Source organism: Bombus terrestris, chromosome 7 (genome assembly GCF_910591885.1).
Source record: "Bombus terrestris chromosome 7, iyBomTerr1.2, whole genome shotgun sequence".
NCBI lineage: Eukaryota > Metazoa > Arthropoda > Insecta > Hymenoptera > Apidae > Bombus > Bombus terrestris.
The window spans coordinates 13,786,697-13,810,309 of record NC_063275.1 but is presented as its reverse complement, the minus strand read 5'-3'; positions in this window follow the sequence as shown (position 1 = coordinate 13,810,309).

The window sequence follows — 23,613 nt, the reverse complement described above, 5'->3', positions numbered from 1 at the left end:
ATAGACTTTCACCGCCATTCTCGGACTCCTACGCTCACCAGGAAATTCCCCTAAGACGAATTAATTCCTACGCCGTGACGGCCTTAAAGGCCTTCATGGGTGCATTCACTTCTCGATACACCGGCTACAGTAATGGCGTCGATGGAATGCTAGTATTTGTTGAACGATTCCCGACCATTTGTATCGTACCCGGCAGCTATTACGTTTTTGATGGATTGATAAAAATGGCTCGTTTGCAGCCAAACACGTTTCCATTCATAAGACCGTTACATGAGTTGCTGATTTTGTAATTAGTTTGGTCAGTTAGGTGTTCAAAGTTAGATACACTGCGGCGCATAATTATTTGAATACTTTTGATTTATTGCAAATTTATAAAGTGTACTTTTCAAATGAAACTCTTTAATCTAACTCTAGTTACTGATATCGTATCAGACAATCACGTATACTTAATAGATACTGGTGTAAATAATAGGTAATATTAATCGGTATAGAAAATTAGTAATAATCAAAAGTGGATAAAAATTTATTCTGTGATAACATCTAACTTAATTGATTTTAAGCGTATCTGTTCAATGTTACACCTGCACATGTTTATAGCACAATTTCCATGAAGTGCTAATTATTTATTAAAGGTAAATATGAAATTCTTTAATGATATATATATTGAGATATGTATAATTTTTGTGCTGGATTAGGTTAAATGCGTAGTAGAGATATTTGTATGTGGGTATTAGTGTGTGGAGGTATATGTGAGCGCGGCGTCTGAAAAACAGACGAATGTAAACAGTTCAGTCGGTTAACAGTCGATTAAAGGTCGGGTATGAAAGAAAGTGCTGAGACGCGTGCAAGTGTGTATCGATGAATATTCTAGAAATCCTTTATAAAATAAATATGTGTCTACGTTAATATTAATGCCAAGTGTAAATTTAATGTTTCCATAACAATATTTCGGCCATCAAGATCCACAATTCTCAACAATATATATACGCTTTTCTTTTTGTTTAGTTATTTTTTAGCATTTGATCTCATCTATGACAATGAGTAAATAATTAAGAAAAAAGGACTTTAAAAATATCAATTCTTGATCGAATTGTATCAGATGTTCGGGTACTTATGCATGGATACATACTTCGAGAATGTGAACTTAGATAATCCTTCTTTTTCGAGTTGTTTTCAAATTTGCTACTTTCTGGTATTGGAGAGATATGTTTATCAGCGAATAGTCGTTCGATGATAACGGCATTGTAGACGACGTGTAAAAGAAGATTAATCCATTGCAAGCTATTATAGGCAGCTACTTCTTTGCAGCCTTTTATAAGTGCACCGGTTATCTTATTTATGGTGTTATGGTTATAATATTTCAATTGCCGCCCACTTGAATCGGGCCGCCTTGCAGGTGGTCAGAAGAACAGTTCAGACTAGAGCGAACATCGCGAACGGTGTTTGCCAGGAAGCATCGCCGGTGTTCTAACTCTAAATCCCAGCTTTATGAGGTTTCCGTGTAAACCAGCTACGTTTCAAGAAATTTATTATCTTATCGTGCACCTGTGTGCGCACTCACTGCGTTTCGCAAAACAACGATGACCGCAGCCAGATACTATCCAGCTACCTTATCGATTGTTAGTTTCGATATGTTTTTTGCGTTATTCCAGATAAGAAACTATTTCTCAGGAGGAAAAAAATAGGAAAGATTAAGCGTCTACAGCGGTTTTCCGATCATCGTCAACACTAATGAACTTTTCTAACATTAAAAAATAGCTCTTTATCTTAAAATATTAATTAAAATTATCCTCTAAAAGAATATATACAACACGCTACATTGATATTACATGTCTTTTCCTACATTTAACGATAACAATCCAAAATGCCAAATCTTGTGATAGATTCATCGCTGTCATACCACTCTTTCTTTATATCAAACGATCAGAATCATTATTCTATATTTTATATGCCCCCCACATTTAACGCTAACAACCAAGGATACCATATCCCAGCTTGACAAATTTATTGCTAATTATCATTCTTTCTTTATCCGAAACAATTAAAAATACTTCCCAAAAAATATAAAACTTTGTATCGATATGTTATATATTTTCATGTAACATGTAACTCTTACAACCAAAGGTACCAAATCCTATGACAAGTTCGTGGTAACAGCTACTTTAAGAAATACGAAGGCTGTCGTGGGTGGTAGAAAACGGCGTGGCTGTTATACCTATTCTCGCACAGAAAGCGAGCACCGTGTGGCGTCGGAGTTCCGAGCATAAGTCGTGGTGTTTACGAGATCCCCACGTAGGCGAGTGGCGTTTAGCGAAATTCATTACTCCACTCATTACTATCCGCGCGCGAGTTTCTCCCTTCCTTCGGATGAGCTTCTAAGTCCTTTCCTTTGCTCTCGGTTACGTGGCTACGTTCAAATCGCTATACTTTACGAGCGTGCCGGCCGTTTTCTCCCTTCCTCCACTTCAGCATGGGCATTTAGCATTCGCGGCGGCGTTAAAGCGTGTAGGTACGCGCACGGTCGCGTTGTCCGCGCGTACACGCACGCGGCGTACACACGGTCGCCGGCGCAGTTAATATAAATCTCGCGGAACCACGCGCGCTTTAGGTTAGTTCATAGATTTATGCGGGCGGCACTTATGAGAAAAGGACGAGAAGGGGACCCGTGTACTTTGGGGGACCGAGCGCGAAGAAGAACGAGAGGAAAAGGGAAGACGAGCAGGATCTATTGCCGCCCGCGGATTTATATATTAATTGCCTTGTCGGCCGCTACGCCTGCTCGTCCCCGTGTAAGAGAATTGTTATGGTAATGAAGGTGCCACGCGTGGGTGTCGTGGAGACCGTCCAGTCAGGTTTTGTTTCTCGCGAGTCGTTAAAGGACCCGTGATTAAAACAGATCAAAGAGGCTACAGTCCTTGACCATCGAATTCAGGACACGTAGAGAAATTTCATTTTTGTGCGGTTTTCTAGTGCCGGATAAAATGGCAAGATATTAGAAAATGGAAAGTATTTTTAAGTATTTAAAAGAACGAAACGTACATTGTATATATGCGTCCTTTATATTGGAACTCTTTCAGAGTGACCATATTAAATTTTAGTTTTTATGATATACACAGTTACAGAAGAAAATATAGATATATAGGTATAACAATAACTTGTTCCCTAATTACGGTATGTCGTATGCGCGCATACTACGTCATATAAGTGACGTTGTTGGTGCTTGTCCAAATTATTACTAAATGCGTAGACATTGTATTAATGGCAATTATACAATTTGTTTAATTCGTTACACTATATCCAAGAATATCACCGTGCTCCGATCGAAGATGTTTAGAGGTTGGTCAAACCAACTTTCAAAATGTTCAAAATCGTGTCACAATAATGAGAACATAAAGACACCGCCTACGAATTATAATGAAAACATTAACATTAACATTTACTTACGTGTATAATAGCTTTGTCATTAGAATTCGTTGACTCTTCGCCACTATACTAAAGCAATGAAAAATATTAAAAGTTTTGAGTGATCCTAATTCGATCCTAATTCAGGATTGTATAAAGAGAGAAGAAAAGAAAAACCGCCTTTAAGGTAATCCTTGGGGCGACGTATGTAATTTCACATAATTTGAAGGGGGTTCGAAGCATCGGAGTCAATCGATTGCAAAGGCTTGCTCCGCAAAAGGCGATCGAAAAGAAACGGAGAGAGAGGAGAGAGAGAGAGAGAGAGAGAGAGAGGACACACAGACAGAAAGAGGGAGAGAGAAAGAGACGGGCCAGTCAGAGAAGCCTACGAAAAAAGGAGTCACGAGCGTCGGGAAGATCGATCGACGATTCTCTTCAACGGGCCGCCCTTCCTGTCTCTTTCGGACGTGTACGATGCATTTGTGACCACCTCGAGCTACGCAATTAGCGAGTTACGGCTCACCGGAGGCCGTTAATTAAATTGGAGCCGATAGCTGTGAGAGTGCGTCTTATTGCTCTCGTCTATGATCCTACTTCACTCCAATGTTTCAACTCTGTTCGTCATGCTCATTTTAGAATCTAGTGATTCGTGTTTTGTCGAATACTCGCCTCTTTCGCCGCTAATAATTTCGCGAATAAGTAAAAACGTCTATCAACTTAGTCGATATTGAAACTGGGGCCGACGACGCCGTAATCATGATTCAGCAGCGCATAATAAAATTGCTGGGGCGTGTCGTGAGGCGTGTTAAGCATGTCCAGAATCTCTTTCAAACAGAGTAATGGGTCGGTAGATAGGCACAGAGAAAGTTTAATGCACGATGTAGGTGTACTTAATAGCTCTAATTGTAAGCTAAGATATTTGAACACTACAGGAGGCGAATACGATAAGATACATTTCTTATTTTTATAGGAAAGTAGCTTTCAAATTCAGTACGTTATCGATCAATGCCAGTATTGTATCTTTATCGTGTTTTCTCATTCCCTACGAAATTTTTAAAATACCTCTTGTTTTAGTAATTATACCTTTGATTCCCACAAAGCTGCCATTTTTTAAATATTTACATCCTTTAACTTTACGGGATGTTTTCATTTTCAATCGTATAATATCGAAATTCTTCTAATCATTCGGTGCTAATCATACATCAAAAAATTAATAAAAATGATTTTTCTCTTGTTACAAATAAAAATTGACAGATTCATAATGACAGAATCATATTATTCAAAACTTCTCCTACTAAATCCCAATGAACACGTGTTATCTCGTATTCTATGTAAAGAAGCGTACATTCATCTAGTACAACGCTCCAATCCAATCCTATCACCGGTGTACTCGACTCGGATTCGCGACAGCATTTATTTAAACCGGCCACCGATTTGCACGTTGACGCACGCCGACTTTGTAGCGTCGTCGAACGACTTATAACTGGCGGATAATGCGGATGAGGAATAGCAGTCTAGCTAGCCTTCGAGGTCTTGGAGAATCGTTCGGAGTTGGGACCAGCTATTCGTGCGTTATACGAGACTCGCGATTACACACTCGAGTACCTTGCAGGTAGATAGCATGGGATATCGTGGACGGGACCGGAGTGTGTATGTAACAGAGTGTATATGTCCTGTGCGTATACCAGGACTGATATTTATTGGGTACCGGTACACCGGGTGGTACCCTTCGCGTGCTCCGTAACGTACGGTACCAAGTTGATATCGATTCCATGCGAGCGACGGGAGATAACGATCGTTCGTGCTTTTCGGATCGGTTCTGGCTCTCCGGAAACTCTTCTAGGTAGGTGATGGTTATTACTTACTGCCAGCCGTTGGTCTTGTAACTGGAGACTTATGGGACACCGAGTATTCGCTATTACCAGGGTGTATACACTTGCCATTAACGCACCGTGTTTCCCTACGAGTTTAGAAGATTTTTCCTTCTACGGATCCTTATATACACCTTAGGTTGTGGTACACTTGTATCCGTCCAACGTTATCTTATACCTGTCTTCTTTAACGCGCGTCATTCGTCGTTGTCCCCCGATATCGAACTCCACTTCCAAGATTCTGTCAATATCGTAATTTTCATCGGTATACCCTATTGGAGTAGACCGTGGGAAGGGATAGTTTAGGTAGTCGATAAGTGGCTTCTAATTTTCGTCCGGGAGAATGGTATCTGAACCGGGAATCGGATCCCTGGTGACACGCGGTTACCTCCTTCGGAAGATTCGTATCGGCCGCTGCTTCTCTAAGGAGTTGAACGACTCCTCCTGGTGGTTATTAGAGAGAGGTACTGGTTAAAGAGGAACTGGAGGAATTCCATGTTCTCCCTCTTCGCCAGTTCGAGCGTGTGTCTCATACGGACCTACTGTTCTGTCGTTCGCTGGGACCGGCAACGCCCGTTTTGCATGCCGACGCGGTGGATGCTGGAACGAGCTACGTAGGGCTCGTTTCTCTTTGCCTCTCCTCTTATCGTCCTCTTCTTCTCTTCTCCTCTCTTTCCTCCCACCCCCCGCGTTACTTTCCCTTCTTCTTCGTTTATCTACCTACCCTCATGCTGCCTCTGTTTCTTCCTTCTCTTTCTCTAAGTTACACTCGAGAGTCACTCGAGAGATTCTTTTACCTTTGCGCGGGAAATGGCCGCGTAGCCCTACATGGCAGCGAGTCGTTAACGCGGTGTCGACGGTTTTCTCCTCTTGACAGTTCCTTGGCATTGTTGGCGCCTACCTGCTTGGATTCCAACGACGCTCTACCTATCACGAGCCTCACCCTCGCCTTTAGCCTTAATAAGGCTACGGGAGACGTTTGCCACCTTCTGTGTCCTCAGGGGAAATCAACGTTATGAATCTACCGAGTCGACCGAGTTGCGAGATATCGCGCGATCGAATTGATAAATTCGCTAAGAGGTTCTGAAGCGTGAAGCACGATCATGGGAATGGGTTTAAGGATCGTAGCTTTCTTTGATAATTGTATAGCGATACCATTGTTCCTACTTCTTTATCAGGGATATATGTTTCCTTTTTATATTTATGTAAATATAATTAAATCGTTTCTTGTATGGTATCTTGTTAAAACCTACGTAGAGATTTATGAAAATTCGTGACTTGCCTTCAGTGAATTGTCGATTCAGTTTCTACTGGAAAGACGTTCTTCTTTCCGATCGATACTTATCCTTAACAATCGATGGTTTCAAAGGATCGTTAGACGTTTCTTTATGACTTCCCCCTTGGTCCACCTGGAAAGGAATTTCATTCACGTATATGTATACGATATCGTGTCGGTGTGACACAAATTTTCGAAATACACCTCGCCGTCGACGGGTTTCAAATTGGTATACGGAAAGTAAATTTAGGATCTGCCTGGGTGGTTCCAATTTAGTCCAACGACGACGAAACTCTCGAAATCGAGGCGTATGTCGTTCGTTGATTTCAATTTCAATGAAACCCATCGACATAAATTCAGCCCGGATGGAATACGCGGCTCATCCATATTAACCTTAACGAAACGTCTCTTCCGGGTGTGGTCTTGAGAATGATGCTGTTCGACCGATTTTTTGCCCGATCCAGGTGAACCCAATCTTCGCGAAATCCACCGTTAAACGTTGTTCTACCTGACTGCGTTTAATTTGCCTCCAAATTGATCTCTACCCTCTCCGAGACTGTTCTCTAGAGTACCGAGCTTCCGTTAAAATTAAACTTCGCTAAGGTTCACTATTCTCTCGCTTTTTGGATTTTTATGAAGGTTAAAAGATTTAGAAGAAGAAAATAGTCGAATGATAAAGTCGGATATCTAAGTAGTCTTCAAATATTCATGCAGATTCATACCGTAACGACGAGAAAGGGATGAAAATTAAATAAAGATTTATGTCATTCCTTAAATATCATATCAAGTGCTTTACTTTGGATATACATTTTTGCGTTATTAAATATGCCATAAATGGATAAGTATCCTTCAGTCTGTAGATATATAAGTGTCACATAAATATTCTAGATCTAATTTAGTTCCGTAATTGCTGGCTAATGATATAATTATATAGTGATGTAATAATATGATTATATAGTAATATAATTGGATAACACGTGCAAAAGAAAATGGATCTAGAAATAATAATAAACGATACTGGTTTAATATTCAGAAACATCTTATTATTGGTTGAAAGATAGAAAGCCAAGATGGTGCGATTAGTTCCAATCGGCGATGAAAGATATCTTATATCCTTCGATTTCCACTTTCAACGGTAATAGAATTCATCGAGCATTATTCGGAGAATTAGCCAGAATCACCATTGAATGGCACGAATTCTTATGCGTGGTATCTCGAAAGGGAAAAGAAGTTATAGGAAAATAGAGTTTCGAGAAAGTAGACTGCAATTATACGCATTGTTTGCTCTAATTGTTCTACTTACCAAGTTTACCAGTTTATTGATATTCCGTATAATATCTCGTATAAGAAATGTCAATCTTCCAAATTGTGCGAACTTATCACATAATTATTAGAACACGTGGAACGACCAATTATTCGAGTACTGAGTAATAATGGTAATTTTGGGATGATGTTTTGTAAGAAAAATCGAGGAACAATACGTAGTACATAATTTCTCTTTAAAACGTATTCTTATTTAAAAGTTTTTGTTGTTACTGATTTTTAATATTCAGTGCAAGTATATATTTTGTAGAGAGCATAAAACTATTTAAACGACCATTATCCATTACATTAACAAACACTGATATGCTCATCACAATATTAATGAATTTTCAAAATGTTTTACGTAGCATACACAATATACATATACATAAAACTTTTCTATGACAAATACTGTTCAAATACTTTTCTCAACTACTGTATCTCGGCAAAGGAACAAATTCCAAATAGTGAAAGTTCACCAAACGAGTGGTTAGAGCAGTATCTACGTAGTATTTAATTAATCGTCGATTTCCAAGAGGTCAGGATCCAGCGAGGGCTGCTGGAATTTCGCAGTCGAACGTAGTCGGCCTCCGCTTCTTTCTCGACGGAAGGACGAAACGATAATCGCGCGAACAGTTTGGAGGCAACGGTTTAATGCGTGTTCGCCGATCTTTAGAGCCTTTAATAAGGGGTTTTCGTAAATAACGAGGTCTGTCCGAGTAAACGTGTCTATTTGCGCGACTCGCTGGCTACGAAGCCTCCTTTCTTGCTCCCCGGTTCCCCGTATAATCCACAAAAGCCACGGGAAATTGTAAATTAATTTTCGAAATTGATCGCGAACATTGTAACATCGTACTTGAGGTATAAGTTGCTGTTCTCTTCGTGTTTTTCGCCGTTAACGGCGAAGACCCATCCGTATCGCGATCGCTGGCACGAATCAATTTTTAACCTGGCAGTTTGAAGAATTTTATCTTCGGCCACAAATTTTTTTTTGATGAAATAATTATGGTTTGAAGGTAGCGATATTTCGTGGAGCGTGAAAGAATGTACTATTATGGGTTTAACGAGCCAAACACTGGCGACCACAAGAATAATTAACCTTCATTTGTCAACTTTAATATTTATAAGGTTCTCCTATAAGGCTTTTATTAATTATAAGATCGATGGCGGCTGTGGTCAGAAATGATCAAGAGTGATGTTCGTTCACAAGGACGACAAACAACTAGAGTTCAGTTCTTGACCTGAAATTCTTTATGTTCCTCTGGAATATTTTCTCATTAGCTTTATAGAGATTTCCGGACGTTTCGCGTGTTTCATTTTTTATTCCATAAACTATACTTTATATATACAATTGTTCAAACCATTTCTGAATCAGATTACTATCCATTGATCGATTGACGAGGCGATGACAAAATGATGGATTCGATATTTACTATTTAAAGTTAAATAACGATTGAAGTAGGACAAAATTCTTCGTCGTTCCATATATAATTCCATATTAAAATATAATTCCATGGTATTTAAAACTAAGACGACAAAGCAAATTATTTATTTATTTTTGTAAAGGAAGTACATATGAAAAGAGTAATAGTAACAATAATATACGATATAAACAATAATACACGATAGTGACGATCGACAAATTATGGGGGCGAGAGATAATGGTTCACCGACATTTTGGCGCAATTTGTCACGAAGTGGCTGTTCGCGAGGGCGTTCACGAAATATATGCTCGACGGAAGGAAGGGGGCACGAAGGAGAGCGGTAACACGCGATTACTAATCGTGGTATCGCCTGTACCCCAGGGGTCGTGGGGCTGGGCGATGACCAACGACGGTATACATTATTCGTAGAGAGGCCCGAAATGCACGAAATCCCCCCCTTCCACCTGTGAGATACGACCGGACGTTTCGACTTCTTGGAACCGAGAGGTCGACGAGCCGCGCCGAACCGCGGGGATCCTCGCCCACGCACGCGGCACAAACCTGAGAAATCAAAACCAAATTCGATTCGAGTCCCACGTCCACGGAGATCGTAGTTCAAACAGGTGAAGCTTGACCTCTGCTGGCCTCGAGACGAATTAATGGGGCCAACGAGATCGTCCTTTGATCTCGATCTCCGTTGTTGTGAATTCGTCGTTCCGACGAACAACATTACGTGATATTCGATGAAAAACCAATGAGATTCACTTTTTTACGATATACTTTATCGGTCGAGCATCGAATACAGAAGTTGAAAATATTAATTATCGAAATATTTGTTAAAATATCGCTCGAGAGTCTGGAGAGCTATACTGAAATTATATGGTAAACGCAAACTGGTTCGAGGGATTTTGTCTTTTGTTCTTTTCGATTCTTTTATCAATTCCCTAAGAACTATTAGTGAGATTTCCGAATAGGTTTTATTCAAATGTTTTTGTACCAAGAACATACATCTTATTATTTCGAAGATTAGATACATAATAGAGAATCGAAAGCTTTATAAATAGCGGTAGAAAGAATTCTTCGGTCGAAGGAAACCTGTTTTCTCTTTATCGTCAAGAATTTCTACCCCTTTTTCGATTTCGAATAGAAATCATCGATATAACACCGCCAGTCCCTGAATCTTAATGAGAAGTCCTCCGCATTACACGTTATCGATTTAATAATGTCAGCTTTCTTTTTGTAATCAGATGTTCCCGAATCTTGTTTAAATACCTTTAGCTCGTACTGTTACTACGGTGTCATCGCTGGAAGTTCGGTATACATGTATGTATTTAAAAAGGCTACGAAGACGCTTCGTGTCCTGTAACGCGATAACGAAGGAAGCGTTAACTTCGTTAATTAACGTCGTGCTCGGCATCAATGATGACGATAAGCCACGGTTTCGCACGAGTACCGTTAACCTTTCTTTGCGCCCAGACACGTGTAATGTTGAAGAAAATAAATTACTTTAGATCGGATAAAAAATACACATACATGTGTACATCGGTCATGTTTTCTACATTATAGAAGAATTATGGTTCCGTGTATTTCGTATGGAAGTGGAACACTTTTAACATTGTGCCTTTCGGTATTTAATGAGGAAGTATATTTCTCTTTATCAAATAACATTTCTACAGTTACTGGTATAATCTTGAAAAAATTATCCGGTACAAATATTTTTGTAATTATGGCATATAGCATTCATTTGTTATATTGTTCGGGACGTAGGTCTATATCACATTTTTACATCTAATATTAATTGAAATCTTTGTAGACTGTCAGGAGCCTGGTATACACAACTAATCCATCGTGCGAATTACTAGTATTTTTAACGTAACAGTTCATTTTTTCAAAGATCTTTTACTTCTTAATGGCTTTTTAATCTTCTTCTTTGTCAATTTTTCTTTTATAGCTTAAAACCGCAGATTAAGAAGGTCGAGTTAACAAATTAAACCCCAGTTCTCTATCAAATATTTTTACACAATACTAAATCCAATAATAAAAGAGAAAGTAATCAAAAACACTCGTTCTCCGCACGACTCTCCTGCGCCCGAACATTCCATTCATTCAAAGCCTCGTACAATACGAAAGTACGCGTGAGACACGGATCCACCCCCGAAGAATTCATCTTTTTAATACGCCACCGCAGGTAACGCGTACGCGTGTAATATCAGTGTAGAAGAATGCTGTCGCGGCTTGTGCCAGCAGAACACACGGTGTCACAGTGTGCGAGTTTCGGTGCACGACGAGGGTACTCGCACCGAAAGCTTGTTCCTCTTGAGGTGCAGCGGCGCTGCATCCTCCGGAGAACCATAAATCCTGGCGGGGCAGGATCGCGCCCGTGGAGGTTCGCCACACAGGTCGTGCCTAACCGTGGTAGGGTAATTGGCGAAATGTGGTAATCCCTAATTACAGCAGATACCGCGCCTAATACCATAACATATTGCACTGAATCTCGCCACAGCTGCCCGCTACGGAAATTAACGGCGACGCGCGTTGTTCTTTCGCGTAATTGCCCCCTGCAAAAACAGTATTTACGAGGCTTCCTCGCATTCAACCCGCTTCCTCTTCTTTCTGTCACGCGCTTTTGAAATTTTTCGTAATCGATTTGACAAACTGTAGACGAATTAATGTTATGTCGAGGTTCGATATCGAAGAATTCGTACCATTTGCAACTTTCATTGGTTATTTAGCGTTTAAAATGAGACGATTTTTTACATACGTCCGTTATGTAAGTGAATCAATGAAGAGTTAAAGAGACCTGAATTTTTACACGATTCGTTTGGTTGCATGTTGCAATGACTGGGAAAACAGTAGCATTCCTTTTACGAATTATCAAAACTAGATTAAGAGACGTACTCAGGTACTTTTGTATTAGACTTGTACATTTCAGGTTCCAGTGTTAAACCCAGCTGCTACTACTCCTTCTTCCTCTACTATTCTTTCTTCTGAGAGAAAAATTTTTCCAATCTTCGATCGGTGTACTTTATACCCGCAAATAATTAACAATAAAAGTTAACATAGAGCCGAACTATAGTTCAAAATTCGTTTAAAGAATCTAACAATATTATATAGAATGGAGTTACACAAGCAAACAATCAGTGATTAGATAATGAAAAGGACGTCTTGATTTATATAATTGAAAAACCGCGATTTCCGTACAGTGTTTAAACAGTAGTTAGATCTAATGCCGTTAAAATTGAAAACCGCAATAAATCTGTTAGCCGGAGTAGATAAAGGAACTTAGTAAACGACAAAATAAGCTTAGTAAGCGTAACAAATCCGGTGACAAGCTGGATGACAACCGGCATCGTTACGATGAACACCGATATCGTCCATGTTTCACGAATTTTACGTATCCGGTATTTATGCAGAGGGAGAAACACGGAGATGTCTCTAACTGGCCCATAGAGGACCCCCTAATAAACATGTCTCTACACGATTTTATACGGCTCTATCTTCTACGCGGCAGCAGATTTTACGACGACGTTTACATATTATCGTCGCGCGTTGTTGCTCGCCGCTCTGTTCGCCTCCTCGCAGTTCGCCCGGATTGCACCCGGTTTTAACACCTCGTAAAATTATGACCGATCGCTGCCTAATGGTGGCAGGATATCGCGAGTTACGAGACGTCCATTGTACCTGTACGGCCCCTTTGATCCTGCGAAGCAGCTGGAATTCGCGCGATTATCCCTGCCTGCCTTTCTCCACGATATCGCCGCGTGGGATCCCTTTCGCTCGACTCGAGAATATCCGATTCCCTCGAACGTCGCTTCCATCTTTTACAAGCTTGTAAAACATGCGTCGAATTAATACAGATTTTGCTTGTCAGGCGATTCGATACGGACGACGATTAAATTTCAAATAGAACTTGGCTTATGCATTTATTTCTTTACTTACCGAATCGTTTAGACATGGCTAACGATTAACTTAGGAAGATTAGGCAGATCATATTTAAACGCAGCAATATCGGAAAGTCGTGCAGCATTTCAAGATTACGAGCATGTTAAACTTATCTCTACACGGCGTAGGTATATAACATTTTAATTGGTACTGTTCAAGTAAGGCGAGTTTCCACATTTTTCGACGATTATCGCAATAAACCAGTAGCCGAGTAGCATGCCGCTATCGTTACACCGGTATTTTATAAAAAAGGAAAAAATTGTGTACGCGTATCAGCGACAATTCGAAATATGTCAAAACAGGACTGGAAGCCACCGACGACGCATGTAGATTCTATCCTCCAAGAACTTACCAGACAGTTGAAAACAGACATCGTGAATGGCGAACTTCAGATAAACTTACGTAGGTGAGGAAAGACGCGTTTGATAAGTTGCTGTCCTCCAGCTCGGGGTCAAGGAATCATGGGACGGAACGCTCTCTGATTGAGCCGGATGGCATAAATCAACGCTGCGTTAAGAGACCCTCGTATTAATTAAGATAGTCACCTCGCGTACCACGCGACACTTTGTAAGCCTAATCCTTGAGACGAGCGCCACGAAAGTGGCAGAAGAGAAGCTGAAGGAGCAAAAGAAACACAAGCTGAAGGAAGTTCAAGATGAAGACGAAGAAAAAGAAGAAGTAGAAGCTTTAGAAAGGAACCAGGATGCCTCGGATAAAAGACTGGTTCGTTCCTAACCCAAGATCTTACGTGCTGCAGCTAGCCAGGATTTTAGAATAACATAAAGTTGTTTAAGTCACCTAAGATACAGTATCTCAAAACTCCAAATTCAATCTTGGACTGAATAACTCGAATTACTCTAAGGTAGCGTTATTTGTGTTAGCGAGAAGATGCTATAAAAATTAACAAAATAAACAACACAATAATTGGAAATAAAATAATACACACAGATTACTGAAATGTCAATGATACGCAACATACACATTTCGCTGTTAATCACACCATTAATAACGTTAAATACTCTGTTTCCAAATGTAACTCACTTAAATATTGTTCATAACCGAATTTGACGAATTACAAGACAAATCATCTAGTTTGACTCAAATATTCTTTTGATTCGGATAACTTATCTCATAACAAACCCTATAAAATAAAACTATAAATTTCAAGCGATGCTTTGTCATTCTTCGTGATTCTTGAGACGAATGTTAGAAACGTGGCAAAAGAGTACGAGAACAAGTAAAAAGAGCAAAGAGAAGTGGAAGAGGATGAATGGTGAAGCAGGTAGAAGATGAAGAAGAAGAAGAAGAAAAAGACGAAGAAACAGGGAACGAGGACGACTCGGATAAGGCGAGGCAGGTTCGTTCCTAGCTCGAGACCCTATAAGCTGGGAGACTAGCGAGCGCGAGACCACGAGGCGAGGAGAAGTAAGAAGCCTGGCATAATGGCGTAATTATCCGAGGACGAGACAAATTGCGTACACGCCTGGCCGCGACACGCCACGGTCCTCGTGTCCGGTCGACACCGCCACCGCCGCCATCGCCTCCACGGCTCCCATGTAGCGCGTAGGAGTCGAACTTCGCTCCTAAGGCGACTCCTTAAGCTCATGCACATCCGTGCGATTGTCTCGTTAAAGTCGCCGCGGGACACCACGCCGACAGTGAAGCGTGGCTCTCTTTTCCTCTCTCGTTTTCTCACGGGACCCGGTGTGGGCGTTCTGTTCGATCCGCATTCGAAATTAATGAGAGAATTACAAGGGAACATTTGTAGCTTTCTCTTGTGTTCTCTGTTTGTTTCTACGTACTGAGAGCGCTTGAAACTTTCGCGGGATTATTGTATGACATTTTTCTTTCATGCGGTTACGTGGATGTTTGCGTCGGGTTCAGATGATGCATGTACACGTGTCACTTGGATCATGAAACCTGATCCTTGTCATTCATGGAATTTATGTTCTATACGGCTTTCCTGTTTGTTATATATAATTTATGGTGAACTTGATTCTAACATGGTGGTACACAAGTAGTACCAATGTGATGTGTTGCTTCTACCATATATGTACATAGAATATAATCTGGGTTTTCGCCTGTTAACGGAGAAGACGCGTTAATTTGTCATTTGGATTGTCAGTATCCTGGACAGTGTCCTTATTTAGGACAGTGTCCAAAAATTTTATTCTTCTATATTCTGTTGCGTTTTCGTCAATTAAATCGAAAATTTGAAAAACTATTCGAAATATAATCTCAACGAATTTGCCGCGTTTTCTTTATTTATTTATTTATTTATTTATTTATTTATTTGAACGATACTATTTGAATATTTGAAATCTATATTTGAAGATACCGATCGATACGGTAGTTACTGCCACTAGAAACAGTCTAAGGACTATTTCAATTAGATATTTTATTATTACTTACCTTTTCTAAGATCCCGAACATTTTTTTAATAGTTCTATCGATAAATTAAATACTCGTGGGTAGCGTTAACTAGCGTTTAATGCAACTGGCAAATAAGTTCTACGTTTCGGCTAACCTGCTGTGTGCAGGAATACTGGCACGGGAGAGGATTAGAATTGGTGGGAATAAATATTCGATTTTGATATACAAGATTTTTTTTAGGTTCGAATATCGGTAAATAATGATTTTATTCAAGTATACTGGATTATAATGGTTGTTATATGTTTATATATGTATAATTATTTTACAAGCTTCTATTCGCTTCGATCTTATTATATTACTAGATAAGTATTTTCTACGTCAAAAGTTTATTTTAATCCGATTGGTTGTTGACAGAATTTATCTTTCGAAAATTCGAATATTCAGAGTCACAATAGTTTGTAATGGTTTATTCTAATTTGATTGGTTATTGACAAAATTTGTTTTTGAAATTTCGAATTTTTAAACTCGCAATAGTTTGTAATAATTTATTCTAATTTGATTGGTTATTGACAGAATTTATTTTTAAAATTTTGTATTTTCAAAGTCGCAATAGTTTGTAATGGTTTATTTTAATTCGATTGATTATTGACAGAATTTATTTTTAAAATTTCGTATTTTCAAAGACGCAATAGTTTGTAATGGTTTATTTTAATTCGATTGGTTATTGACAGAATTTATTTTTAAAATTTCGTATTTTCAAAGACGCAATAGTTTGTAATGATTTATTTTAATTCGATTGGTTATTGACAGAATTTATCTTTCGAAAATTCGAATATTCAGAGTCACAATAGTTTCTAATAGTTTATTCTAATTCGATTGATTATTGACAGAATTTGTTTATGAAATTTCGAATTTTCAAAGTCGCAATAGTTTGTAATGGTTTATTTTAATTCGATTGGTTATTGACAGAATTTATTTTTAAAATTTCGTATTTTCAAAGACGCAATAGTTTGTAATGGTTTATTTTAATTCGATTGGTTATTGACAGAATTTATTTTTCGAAAATTCGAATATTCAGAGTCACAATAGTTTCTAATAGTTTATTCTAATTCGATTGGTTATTGACAGGATTTGTTTTTGAAATTTCGAATTTTCAAAGTCGCAATAGTTTGTAATGGTTTATTTTAATTCGATTGGTTATTGACAGAATTTATTTTTAAAATTTCGTATTTTCAAAGACGCAATAGTTTGTAATGGTTTATTTTAATTCGATTGGTTATTGACAGAATTTATCTTTCGAAAATTTGAATATTCAGAGTCACAATAGTTTCTAATAGTTTATTCTAATTCGATTGGTTATTGACAGAATTTGTTTTTGAAATTTCGAATTTTCAAAGTCGCAATAGTTTGTAATGGTTTATTTTAATTCGATTACTTATTGACAGAATTTATTTTTAAAATTTCGTATTTTCAAAATCGCAATAGTTTATAATGGTTGCTGTCGCACGATATACACACATATATATATATATATGATAATGTTAGAGACAATGGAGCATGCAATTTTTCGTATTGATGAATTCGATAGATTTTGAACTTTGGCTATTCAATCCAAATTTATCTCTACGTCTTTCCTTCTTCTCTTGTAATTTCACTAGTGAATCTGTTCTTTTAACCGAAGTTCAGCTCGTTTACTAGAGTGGTTTTTACCGCTATGACCTTTCTTGCCTTTCGTATTTAATATTAACAAAAGAGTCTAGCGATTCTCTCTGTGTGAGACTTGTGTGATTTCGCAAGCCTTTTCCAAAGACGGGCAATAATTTGCCAACAATGGGAGGAGGAATGCGAAGATCAATGAGTGTCTTCAATAATTGAAAACACCGTATGGCACAAGCTAATACAGCGAATGATCTTTAATTTGCGGAGAAGACGCGTTAATTTGTCATTTGGACTGTCAGTATCCTGGACAGTATCCTTATTTAGGACCATTCTATCTTTTGACGTGTCACTACGTTTTCGTTAATGTTGGATTCTATCAAAAATTGAAATTAACCTGTAATTGATTTATCTTTATTCACTGTCAATTCCGTGATCGTACAAGTTTGATCGTACAAGTAAGAATGGAAATATTAGATCATTAATTTTATTTCTCTGTAACGAGTCTCCAGTTCTACTCTCTAAAATACTGCGCATAGTATCTAAATTACTTTGCAAAACACGTTCAAGTCGTTCTTCCTTTCCTCCCTCCATCCTTCTCTTCCCGGGAGCAGTGAATTTCATAATGCTACATTAGAAACTATATCAAAATGTTCGACAGGCTGCCGACCAGTATCTTCATCGTATCTCCGCGATGGAAATTATAACGTAGCCGTGACCACGTCCAAGGTATTTTTAAGCGAAGTTCGGTTGACGCTTCGCACGTACATTTTCTGTCTAATAAATCACGGCCGTTTATAATATGCCGACTATCGTACACAGGAACACCCTTTGTCTCGGAGTAATAAGTTAGAACGATGTTGCAGTGCATCGAACCTTAGACGCTTTCTTCGCTTATAATTTCGTTCTACACCGCTAACAGCCAGCCGTCCCACGATCTCGCCGCAACTCGCGCCATTACCAAGGGAATACCTATCCCTTATTACCACCCTTTTCTTTATCTGGCTGCTCACGTATCAATTTACTTATCTGCGAATCACTCTATCGGCCGATCTATCACTGGCGGCTTCTGCGACGGCGCAGCCACTATGTAATAGGAAAACTAGCGCCGTGCGTGTAATTCAGCTGCCACGACTAAAAGTCACGCACCATTGCCGAGAGAATTTTTTCGAATTTTTTCATACATCGAAGGTAGCGGAGATCTTAAGATGAAGGTTTGTTGGAACTGAAATTGCAAACCTGTTCGAAAGCGTGGGATGTTTTTACTGGCGAACGTTGTTTTTCACCCCTTACATTATTTTTTGGTCGAAGTTTGAACGGTTAATTGGACTAAAAACTTAAATTGAACTGAAGAGAATATAAAGCTTTTATGGACTTGGCAAGTAGAGCAGAGAGTGACGGGATAGAAAACAATTTTTGGAGGAGTGACACCTACTGTTTTTTCTGAGAATGGCTGTCTAGTTTGATTTAGAATAATTTGGGATGATTTGTATTTATAAAGCGATGCTAGGTACAGGGGACAAGTAAATACATACAAATGAATAGAAATGCATTCGTTTTTAGTAGTAACAAGACTCGTATGATGCTTAATCGCTAGTTATAATATTTTAGTACCTTTTTTAGTGGATATAAAGTACACGATATTTTCTTAATTTCTCATTATCGTATTAGGTATTCACGGCGTTTCATAGTACGAAATATTTGATTATTCTGTGAAAAATTCATGATCAAATATATATTTAATATGTTAAAATCCAGATGACTTAAATAACTCTACCTTACTATATTCAAACCCAACTTGCACGGCAGTAAAAGTGTTAAAATACCCTGAAAGCAACATTGAGCACACAAGGTCAGTGTACAGGAACCGCAACAAAAGAAAGAATCCTTTTTAACAGAGAGAATTTCTCTGAAAGAAGAACGACCGTTGCGTGGCGACTCTAACAACGCGGAAATTACCTGAAACCTAGCCGAGAATCTTGGCAGCACGACGGGAGAAGCGTACAGGGCAAGGGACGACACATTATGCATAAGCATCTGTCGTTATCTCGGTGTAGACGAGCGAGACTCGATGTGTAAGCGAAAGAAAGGAGAAAAGGATAGACTCGTAAATCGCGACGAGAACGACACCAGAGAGAGGAGTAGACACCGGAAAAATGGTCACGCACAATGTTCGCGACCGCACGGCACACGCAACTTCATGCACGCGGTTATAGTTACACTACAGTTCAAAAGTATCCGGACACTTACATTTGACAACATACGTATACCTTAATTACAAAATTACGGAGAAATTGTATTGCAACGTATTCTTTATAATCACCGTAATTATATAAAATGGAATGTTATAACGCGCTTAAATTGAATTTTGGAAGCTACTTTAATAATCAAGTCCTATGGAATTATTTTGCATTAAACATTATATTTCCAGATTTTTTAATTTCTGAATCGTAGATCGGATTAAGAAGATTCCTTTAAAATGATAGAGACAGCCTTTTTAGTAAATGACGTAGATTTCTAATCTGTTGATTCCATGAAAATGTTGTTATTAATTATTTTTAATTATTTATTCATTGTCAACTGTGTTCGAATTTAAATGCTGTTCCTGTAAATCGACCAAAGTGTTCGGGTATACTTATGAACGATGGTGTACATCTTCTATGCGTTTAATGCGTCTCCACAGCGTTACCCCTCCGCGCGAACGTTTTCCCCTGTTCACCACACTCTCTATGTCGTTTGCCACGACGCCACGTCGAGACAATTGCGTTTGCGGTGTATCTGCATACGCCGGCGGTAATATAATTTGTGATGCGCGCTGTGCACGCATCAGCCACCGTTTGCATTCGTCAGCTTTTCTTTTACGTCTTGTCCGACGCGCAACCGTTGCGGTTCGTCGTTCGGTTGATGGAAAACGCACTTTTACACCGAAACTTGCCAGAGAAACATAGTGTTCGAATTTCTTTTTCTTAAGTTTATTACAGGAGTATGAACAAAGTGCACATGTATAACTTAACTTATAATAAAAATTATATAATATTTATTATGACTTGTAGCTTCTTTGTTAATCTGTAAAGTCTCCTTGTGATTCTATCTTTTACTATAATTTTTCTATTCTATCGCCTTCGTGTCGTAATTATCTATTTGATGCCTACATCTCTCTTTAATTCTCTTCAACTAGTGATTTTATTTTATAAGAAAAATCTATTGAAAGTCTAAGCTTTAGGATATCGTACTTTCTTATATAATAATATTAATATTTTTTTATAGAATATTGATTATGTTTGATACGGTATGTTATGTTTGACGGATGAGCTGGTGTCATTTATATGCACGGGAAGTGTCGTTCAGCAAGCGACCTCACGCCTAAGCTATGGAGGCAGTGTAAGCTGCCTACGATCGCACGTGTCGAGAGGACTATGTTCTCACGCGATTCAGAAAGAGAAGGCGGAGATTTCTTCATCTTGCTGTTGTCTCTGACAGCGAGAAAATTCTTTGGTAATTTAGATGTTTCTGCCAGACATTGTTGCGCGTTGCAGAGAAATTTCTAACGCTCTTTTCAGCAAAATAGGATTCATGTCATTCTATACTATTTAAAATAGCGAGTTATAATCGAGTATTTTCGCTTTCCTTTTCATTTTTGTATACCCTGGGCAATATCGTTCTTTAAAAGTTATAAAAATTACGACATGTCAATAGGAAAGTATTTACATGAGAATTTAAATTGACGTCGATGCAACATGAAAGTAACAAACAAATCGTCAGAACCTCGAGATGTATCTCTGATCTCGAATGAAATAATCAAATCTTCTATGGTTATTTTATTAATTTGAATCTTGTTGAACTTACACTCGAAATCCTTAGGTCAGTCAAAGAGTATCTTCCACGTTTGTTGGTAATCTGACATTAGGAAGTAGCCACCGTATCGCGGTGAACAACGAAACTAAGACGTTAAAGGATTATATAGAGCCGAAACGTGCATTAAGAGGTACGAAACCGGGCCGATACGCTTCCGAAGAAACAATGGCGCGATAACTCATAATAGCGTCGGGTATTATGGTATTGATAGAACGGCCGGCCGCGCACCCCATGAATGCCAATGAGAACGCGAACAATGGTCCGCGCGTAGGTAATACCTCTGTGATCCGTATTCTTTCCTTCGTTGATTTAAGCCGCCTTTTATAGAGCCGTGCTCCCGGCAGCGAAGCAGCGCGCGTCCACTCGCGCCGGGTAGCATCCCACCTGTCATCAGTATTCATTGAAATTGTTTCCACTAACTCTGCCTTTGACATTGGATTTGAGATGACTGGGTTCCGGAAAAAAGGGCCAAGGGTTGTTATAAACGAGTAAAAGTTATTTGTTCCTGTTCTAGAATGTTGTTTATTTCGACGAATTTGCGATGTATAGCAGTGCTATATTAACTGTGAAAGATATTCGAGACGATGAACGACACACTGGATTTCAAAACTGTTCTTCTATAAATGACAGCATCATGACATGATGAACTTGCCGGGGGGCAAACAGTTTATGTAAATAATTTTTGCAGATAGGAGCTGATGATGACGTCCATGTTCAGATAAGTGAATTCAATGGACAAAAGTTCAGTTAATCATAAAATTTCGTTCGAATAGATAGAGTTCAGATAAATGGAGTTGCACTGTAGATCTATTTAATAGGATTCTTATTTTATTAGCCTCCAAACAATGAATAGCAACAAAGGTAGCCCGAGCTCCTCCCCCGTAAAAGATCAAGGATTCCGGGACGGAACGCGTGGCGTGCCTTCGAAACATTTAAAAGCGACGCCCGTTTCAAATTCCCAGTGTAATCGCAGTGGCGAATAAAAGGAGGACTTGTTTATATTTAGTCGATCTCTCGATCCGGGCTGGTAAACGTTGGACGGATGGAATCGAGTCTTCTTTTTCTATCACGGCATTCTCTCTTCTGTTATTTTCGCCCTCGCAAACGCGACGTATCCTTTGAAACTGGGCGAACAAAGAATTGAAGGGGGAAAGGCGGAGATTAGTCGCGACAGCAAACTGGAAGAAGATAGATAGAAAAATGAATAAATCGTAACGAACGCAGAAAGACAGAGAACGGCGGGACATCGAGAAAAAGAATCGAGGAGCAGCGCCTACGCCCTGCCGGAGGCTCCCTCTATTATGATAGTTCCTTCTTCTTCGCTGTTTTCTTCTTCTTCTTCTACTTCTCCTTCTTCGTGTACGCATGCCAGCCACTGACTAAGCACTCACTCCTTCTGACAATGAGTCAGTGCACTCGCTGCACGCTCGACAAGGGAAGTGGAAAAAAAGGCAAAAATGAGTGTGCCACGGAGTGAGTCGGAGGATGCAGAAGAGGTGGAGGAAGAAGAAGAAGAAGAAGGAATCTCGCTCGAGGAATACGGGTCAACGACAGGATGCGATACATCACTGTCGAGAATCGAGCTCGCTCGCGGGTCAAAGTTTACTGAATCGGGAGGACATTTCTCCTTCTCGTTTCTGCGTGCTTTCTTTCTGGTTCGTTTGCCCTTTTTTCCTCGACTGCCGAGCCTCATGCATCATCCCGAATCACCTCCGCCAGGAATACTGTCTCAATCCTTTGCAACTTAATTAACTTTTACCCTCTACCCACTCTGTTCGACTTTCAATCCCTTCGAACGAATTTGATTTCTGGACATTGGGCTCATGGAATACGTAGGTAATCGAATGCAACAGGGAGAGAGTAATTACACTGGACGCAGTGTGTAATTGCGCTTAATAAACGCTTTATCCTATTTCTTGAATATTGTTACGAATTCTTGTCTCTTATTATCTTTTATTTATAATATAGATATATTCTTACAAACTACGTTTCCTGATTTGATTTGACCAATATAAGTGCACAATCATGACAATCAGGTCGTATCTCACTACGAATGAAATTTGACGATTAATGAAATTTCAAAATGTTTTACATAACGTATACAATATGCACGTAAAAGTTTTCTTATGGTAAGTGTTCGAATACTGTCGTGAGCCAGTGTGTCTGAATGACAAGACATAAAGCTGAAAATTTCAAGCGATGGTCCTTGGCATTCAAAGATCCGCATTTCTCTTTTTTCATTTGCGAATGAAAGTAAAATGGCACGAGCAGGCGCGTGCTACGAGTTTCACCTGACGAATAGACGTTTGGTTCGTGCAAAAGAACGACGCAGGCCACGTATGCGTGTACAATTGCACACACTCCCAGTGGATTTACTCGGGCTCGGCAATTACCGTTAAGTAGCCGAGTCCGTCGTTTCCACGGTAATCTTGGTTTCTATAATCCCGCGTACCTTCTTCCCTGCTGGCAATTGTCCAGCTGTCAGTCGGCGCGAAACTATAAGCGCGAGCCT